Source organism: Quercus robur, chromosome 8, assembly GCF_932294415.1.
Source record: "Quercus robur chromosome 8, dhQueRobu3.1, whole genome shotgun sequence".
Lineage (NCBI taxonomy): Eukaryota > Viridiplantae > Streptophyta > Magnoliopsida > Fagales > Fagaceae > Quercus > Quercus robur.
Genome location: NC_065541.1, coordinates 49197531 through 49205892, shown reverse-complemented (window position 1 = coordinate 49205892; position 8362 = coordinate 49197531). Strand labels below are relative to the sequence as shown.

General features: G+C 31.9%; 1 pseudogene; it reads left to right on the top strand.

Annotated features, from left to right (window-relative positions):
- The first annotated feature begins 3084 nt into the window (after positions 1–3084).
- LOC126696409 (inositol-tetrakisphosphate 1-kinase 3-like) lies at positions 3085–5607 on the top strand (annotated as a pseudogene).
- Positions 5608–8362: the final 2755 nt, after the last annotated feature.

Genomic DNA, 8362 nt, shown 5'->3' with positions numbered 1-8362 from the left:
AATTAAATACTTCATCAACTCCACTCTAAAAGCAATTAAAATAAATTTAAGTGAGACGGATGTTACAGCAGTAGTCGGTGAGTGGTGCAACAAATGATGCATAAAAACATGTATGATATTCCCACAGACATAGAGAAAGTGCATGAAGAAAATGAAGAAGATAATGGTGATGAGGTATACCAAGAAAGTGAATGTATTCGGGTTAATGCAACAGTTCAACAAGAAAATAATGAAAACTCAACTTTGTTACACAGAGATGATGTGCCAGCAATAGATTTGGGGGACTTAATACCTGTTGATGATGTACATGTGAAACTTGATGGAAGTATGTTCATCAATGATGACTTGTCTAATGAGGAATGGGATACAAACTCCAACCATGAAGAAGAAACATATAGTGATGAAGATGTTTCAAGTTCAGATCAGGAAAAAGATTTATCTAGCAATGATGAATCTATTGGAGATCTTGGGGATGGAGATTAAGTTGAGTTTTGATGCAGGTTAAGTTTTGTTAAATAAATAAAACTTTCATATCTTCTTAGCTATGGTATTTTTGAAAAATAAAAATGTTAAAGTCTTACTTGGATATTAAAAGTATTTTGTACACATTTTTGTCATCTACTGTAGTTGACCTTTACAATGGTTTATTCTTTTTATTTCAGGTTAAAATGTTGCATGCCTTGGGCTACGGATGATGTTGAGGGGAGATACTTTTCATTGCGAACTTGGTTATATATCTTTTTGAGGAATTTATCATTATTTTATTATTATTTGAGAGAGTAGATTTGAATTTAAATTATGTATATGATATAGAACTTAGGTATTGTTTTTCCTTATTAGTAGTTATTGATTGAGTAGTTGTCATGCTTATACGAGTATTTGTGATTGAAAATTTGTGATGTGTGGAATTGTGGTTTATTAAAGTTGGATTATTATAGCAGTGACCTGATTGTCCTTATCATGAGTTCTTCATTTTTGGCCTAATTTAAGACTCATGTTTATAACATGCAAATAACACCTTGTCTTCTACACCATGGCAATCTATTTGACAAAATCTAATTCACAAATGACTAGAATGTGATCCTTGTAGAAGATCTTGTAACACCCCATAATTTTGATACCAATTAAATTATTATACGTAAATTTTTAATGGAGGCCTATAATTAAAATGGATTAAATTAATTTGGGCCTAAGGTAATAAAAAGAAGATAAATACTATGGAATATGAAGCCCAAGTGGGGTGACATAGTACATATATGGGCCTTGAAAACCCTAGCCTTTCCTCTTAGGTCACACGTGTTTTGCTGATGGGATTTCTATTTGCTTCAGCCGACTATTGAATTCTGCCCTTCTTCACTGTGGCGTTGAGTTGGAGTCTTCAGGTTCTAATTCTACTGAATTGTTGTGATTCAAGGGAGGTTGATTTCCTTTATTTTTGCGGCTAAGAGGTAAGTGGTGTTTACTAATTTTGGGGGTTTTCCCAAAACAGTGTTAATTATTAAACTATTTTATATGAAAGAATATGTTGATATTCTATATATAAATGAATATTTTACAAATGTTTGATGTGCACATTGGCTATTCGTTTTATGAAAAACTTGTGGGACAACCTAATTTTATTTAAACTTGTATGTGTGAATATGTCTTTATATTTTGAGAAGTATAAATGGATTATTTTGTGAGCATATTGAATATGTTTTGAAAACCTATGGCAAGTCGTGATTAGAAGCTCAGTATGGTATTTAGTCCTTAGCAAGGGACAATCATGCTGCAGCTAGTCCTTAGCAAGGGACGGTCCCAAAAGGGGACAGTGCACATTTAATAGCTCCTTAGCAAGGGAGTATACTATTGAGGATCCAAAAGGAAGCTCCTTAGCAAGGGAGTGTACCTTTAGGTTCCAAAGGAGCCATCCTTAAGAAATGGGATGAAAGGAGGTTCTAGTCCCAAAAAGGGGATAGCACAACCCTGTCAACGGGGCGTAAACGTTGACCACGAGAAAAGCCTAGGAAATTGTTTATGTGATGGTATCAATATATATATTATGATGGCTCACAATATAAAGATATTATTTTCCTTTACATGAAATAGTTGATGCCAAAATATTGATGAGTTATAAGTTGTGAATCTGTTGAAAGAATTATTTATTTGAAAGGTTTGTTTCCACACCCCAATGTTAGTAAATTCCACTTATTGAGTTATCTCACCCCCCTTTATTTCCCATTACAGATACATTAGGTGGATTACTGGAGTAGAGATTCTTGGGAGACAGAAGTTACAAACTGTTTTTGTGGAACTGAGGATTTTATTATTATTTTATGGCATTAAACTTTGTATTGGAGAATTATTTTGTGGATGTTTTGTATTTGGTGAATTAGAGCTTTGACTTTTGTAATCAGATTCAGGTTGCTAGTTTCTTTTATTTAATATTTGTTATGGATTATTCAGATTAAATAGATTTTTATTGCCTTTGATTTTGGGGCGTTACAGATCTAGCTGCTTGACACACTGAAGCTGTGAAACTTTCTGATTCATCTGCAAAATATACTACACAGTTGTCTGGTATTAAAGCACATTGTTTATGTGTCATTCTACATTTTGACAAGTGCCTGCACTTTTGGAACTTATTGTTGTGTTTGTTTGTTTGGATAGGAAATTGAGAATGAGAAACTTAAGTTGGAACATGTTTATCTTTCAGAGGAGAATAGTGGGTTATGTGTGTAGAATCAAAAATTGGCAGAAGAGGCTTCTTAAGCAAAAGAATTGGCTTTTGTTACTGTTGTGAAGCTAAACAATTTGGTTGGTGAAGTGACAAAGCCCTCCAACATTTCGGTTTTGGGTCTCCTGGTCTTTAAAAGGCTGTGAGTAGTCTCCCTTTCTTTTCTCTCATTTTGTGTTTACTTCTATAATTCAATATTATTGTAAATTATTCCGTATAAATCTAAAATTTGAGAGAGAGAGAGAGAGAGAGAGAGAGAGAGAGAGAGAGAGAGAGAGAGAGAGAGAGAGAAGGTGGTTAAGGCATTTAAAATATTGACTTCTAACTAGAAGGTGAAAGCAATTTTAGTGAACATTTTTGGAGGAAAAATGAAATGTGATATAATAGCAAGTGGAATTGTCAATGCTGCAAAACAGGTTAGTTTGTGTTTGATTATCTCAGGTTCATTCTCAACAGTTTCTACTTTCTTGGACATGGTTAACCTTCTCATTAATACCATATCCTCTGGCCCATAAAGCTGTTGCATTTTGTGTTTTTAACCCTTACATTTTCTTCCTCTTATATTTGGATGATATATCATTTTTTTTATTGGTAAGAATAATTTATTGAAAAAAAAAAAAACTATTTCATGCAAAAAAAGGCATGAATTAGCCAAAAGAATAATAAAATGACTAGAAATTATGTACAAGACCAAAGAGTCTATGAACATTGGAATTGAATTACTAGATGTGAGTCACCAAGCTCAAGATCAATCAAACAAAGTGCATACAAAAGAAGCTAGAAAATTATTTTTGAATAAATTTTGTGAAACATTTACTAAAAGTATTTCATGGAAATTAATTTCAGAGAGATGAACATTTTTGACATCTTTTAATGAAAAATTAAATGGAAAAATGAATGATAGAAAAGACTCTTTGTGATAATTGAACTATCATAACATTTTAAATTGTTACTTTTCTTTCAACTTTAGTTTAATTCAATGACTTTATTGCCTCCAAGCCATTTGCTGAAGAGCTAACTTCTGTTGGGTCTTGTTTTGAAGGTTATGCTAAAAGTACCAGTGATGGTTCATCTTGAAGGCACAAACGTGATTAGAAAAGAGCACGATCTCACTCTTTTGTTCAACTTGTAAGTCCAAGGCGTTTACCAAACACTGCGTGAAAGAAACAAAGTTTTTATTTTTATTTTTATTTTTTTATAGAAGAAGAAACTAAATTCAAAGTCTGACACTTCAACTTTGGGGAGTGTCAAAGTTCACATCTTCCCTGGTTGTGTTAAATTGAGGTACTTTTGATGATCTCTCTTCATTTTACCTTTTGGGTATTCCTTAATTTTGGTAAACAAGTTGTGGGTATCTTTGAAAATTAGCAACTATTTCATGGTTCAGTTGTGGGTCTCTATGTCTTAGAGTTTCATGGATTTTGAATGATTTTTGGAGTTTTTGGGTGTAATTGACTGGTGAATTGTAAAAAGGGTCTTAATTTAATTTGACTTATGGAGTGCTTTTTTAAAGGAGACTAGTTTGGAAATACTGAGAAAATTGGATATGGAATTTTAACTATTACTTTACTTTTCTTTTTCTTCTTTATCTTGTTCCTTGTTGGCTCTTGTTTTGTATACTTCCTATGTGCTATGGTTATGCCCACCTTTTTGTGCTTTCTTGAATGAATTTTGTGTGATTATCAATTATGAATGAGATTATAATTGATTTTTTGTTGGTTTGGTTTTAAAGATTTTGCTTGAAACATGTCTAATTCTTGTGCTAGGCTCACTTATGAGCGTTAAATAATTATAATATTTATATAGTTTACTTAGAAAGAAGAAAGATTTGGGATCTATAAGGTTCTTTTCTTAGCTTTAGGATTTATGCTGAAAGTTGCTACCTAAATGGCTTTTAGGAAATCATTAGTAGTGGATTTGTCATGGTTTGGTGATGATTTTACATTCTCATATTTGTTTTAGTTGCAAAGCCATTAATTGCTAATGGAAGTGCAAAGTCACATGAATTATCACTCGTATTTGATCAAAACTCCCTTCAAAGACTTGAACCTCAACTTGTTCTTCAGAGTTTGTTAACCATGGTATGCAATTGTAAGACATGTCTTATTACCTTCACAGTTGCCACAAAAATGTTGTTTCAAAATTTTCATTCCTATCATGATTGTAGGAGGTGTCCTCTTTAAGGTACATATTGTTGGTGAAACTATAAAGGTGGTCAAACGTTTTTCCTTACTTGATGATGTCTGTAAAAGGGAGCTCTCCAAAAATGCAGGTGTGTATCATGTTCCAGGGGTTTCTTGTGTTGTAGCTTCAGCAGATGATGCAAATCTGGACCCTCATGTTGCTGGTGAGTATCCTTTTTGAGAAAACATTTCTTCAATTGTTCCTAATTTTCTTATTTGTTTTTCAAGAATCATGCGTTTTATCATGGGTTTGGTTTGCACTGTTCCGATGGATTTTAAACTTATGGAAAAAGATGTTTCCTATTAAGGGTTAGTGGGGATGATTGGATTGGTTGAGCCTTGGAGCCACTTCATATTAGGTTTTTCTTAGTGAATCTTCAGAGCTTCCTCCACAACCTTTGCTCGAGAAACTTGCAAAGGAACTTTGCCATCAATTGGTTCTTTTCATCATTCTCTCTATGATTTCATGGAAGCGCACATGTCCATGCATTAATGAGATGATGAAGAGGAGATATATATTTCATTACAACAAGTTTAAGCTTGGTTGCATATCTTCATGAGGAATTCGTTATCATTTGATTAGTATTTGAGTGAATAGATTGGAGCTTTTATTATGTATATGATATTGAACTTGGGTATTATTTTCCCTTATTAGTAGTTATTGATTGAGCAGTTGTTATGCTTATATGAGTATTTGTGATTGAAAAATTTTTATGTGCATAGGATTGTGCTTTGTTATTTCCCAACAGGTACCCATGTAAAATAAGCCACATAGGATATTATTATCATTGGACTATCACCTAAACCCCCCACATTAATTTGTTTTGGAATAGATGAAATTCAAACCCAGATTTTTATTCGACAAAAAAATATTTCACTACTTGAGTTAATTGGATGTGATTTAATTTAAAAATTAATGAAAGAAGGGTATTAATTTTTTAAATAATGTAAAAGGTAAATGAAAACATTATCAATGTTGTGTTTATTGACTTTTAAACATAATCATATTACCGGACATCCCAAATAGAATAGATTGCATAGCCAACAATATGGTACAAAGGGATTATTAATAATTCAAAACATGGAAATAAAAATCTATTAACTTCCAATTATCATAATTCACCCTTGCCCTATTTGGGTACCGAGGTAATGGGTTCATTAATGTAAGGTATGACGTAAACTTGAAGATCTCAAGTTCAATCCACCATACTATCAATTTATAAGATTTCTAGGTCATTTCATGGATAAGGAGTGAGATAATATTGTCAAAAGTTAGGGCACCACTTCCTTAGATTTAAAAAAAAAAAAAAAAAATCGAAAATGATGTTTGGCAACATTCTAAGCATGTGCATACTACATGTGGATGAGGCTAGTTTAAGATAACTAATGACTAGCCTCTTTTGAAAACTTCTTCTTTTTTAAAAGAAAATTATATATATATATATATATATATATATATATAACATTACCAAGTTCTAACGGCCAAGTAGTTCCTATTAATGGAATTTGAATTATTATTGGAAGTATGGGGAAAAAAAAAAATTGAGAGAAAAGTTAACATTAAAGATTAAAGAGTTATATTGTAATATATAGACAAAGTTTTCCTTCAAATTGGTTTGAAGTAATTTCTTAAAAAAAAAAAAAAAATGTTTTGAAGTAATTTCCTTAAAGGTCCAATTCATTATGTGACAACTTATTAAACCATTCATGTCCACATATATTAAATCATACGAGTCATTAAATATGTCATGTAACTAAAAAGACGTGTGTAATAATTTGAATTGCCACCTAGTGGTTTGGGGGTAAACTATGTCAATGATATACACAATAAGTTTATGGATACAATATTTTCACAATTGTTAACATGATCGGCTGATTGTGATTAGTGTATAAAAAAAAGGTATGTTAGTGCAAAACACCCAATGAAAGTGATATTGTCACAACCAAAACAAGTCATTTCAGCAATTGTGAAAAAAATTATATAAAAAATTGTTATATTACTAGCATTAGTGCGTTGAAATGATTTTTATATATCTATAAACTACGTAATGGCACCTTAAAAAATTCGCTGAAATAAGTTCCTTTTCTTGAAAAACAATTTGCTTTCCTCGTGCACAAATTAAATCTTTTCTTTCCCACATCATCAATATGGAAAGATGGATAATTAAGTAGCTTAATATTAATTAAACTGGCAAAAACAAACAGTTGCTTGACAAACAAGTTATTACACAAAAATAACAGAATCATTGAGTACAATGAAACTAAGATATGATTCCAATGCGACAAAGACTAGCATCTTTAATCCTCATTAACCATGACAGTCTACCTGACGTAGATTAAGACCTTAAAATTAAATATTTCGCTAATTAGATTATTTGCACAATATAGTATCATATAATTCATGTGGCATATGCTGTGTTCGAGTAAATCTCTGTGGAACCAGAATTGAGTTTTGAGTACCAACCAATTGTAATAGCTATTGATAAAGCAAACATTAAAGAGGATTTGTTTTTTCTTCTTTTTTTTTTTAAGGGAAAAGAAACTAAATTAGTATTGTGCATTGGTGGTGAATATTAAGCACGCAATGCAAGTTGCAGAAGAATTAAAATTATAAAAACTAAATTGCATACCGAATCAAATCTTCACAGAGGAAGTTGGAATATAAGATCAAAGATTATTCTTAATTTATTGTTTAATTATCCATTTGGTTGCACTTTGGTTATGCCGTCAGAATCTGGAATAGTACTCAAAGATACAAAGTGGGTTCTCCCTTAATTAAAGTAAGCAGTCTGTCTCTGATAGATTCCTTCTTTTTCTGGTCATGCTCAGTTTTAGTTTATTCTTCCACTTGTGTTGACGAAATGCAAAATTATTGTTCAGTTGTTATTTACATGGTCATGTATTAGATATCCTGAGAAAATAATTGGTTCAAACTTCAAACTTCAAACCAGTTTCCTTACTTGTTCAAAACACTCTAGTTGACATTTTTATACAGAAAATTTTCCTCAATTCTTGGCAAAACTTTTCTGAGAGAAATGGCAGATAGGATATGGAACAGTGATGCGGAATTAGTTCAATGTCAACAGATTCACATGTAAGACCTAGTGTTGCTTCTCAATTGCCTCTTGTTCAAACTTTTTTTCCTAGTCAAAATAAAGTGGCATTGAACTCTGAAGGGCTGGTCATCACCAATTTGTGGATTGCCTGAAGAAGATTCGAAGTGGACAAATTGTTCTACATTCAAAGATTCACCATTTGAACAGAAAAAAAAATTGAACAAAAGTCAAGAATATATTTCTATACCTTCCCCACCTCACTATGTCAGTCAAGACAGTCAGAAAGAACTCTCAATCGTATTATAGCATCGAATTTAATCGTCCCACCAGTTGTTTAAACCAAGTGGGTTAGGTTGTAAGTAGTCCATTAAAATAATGGATTATTGTTACAACTTACTATCACTTCT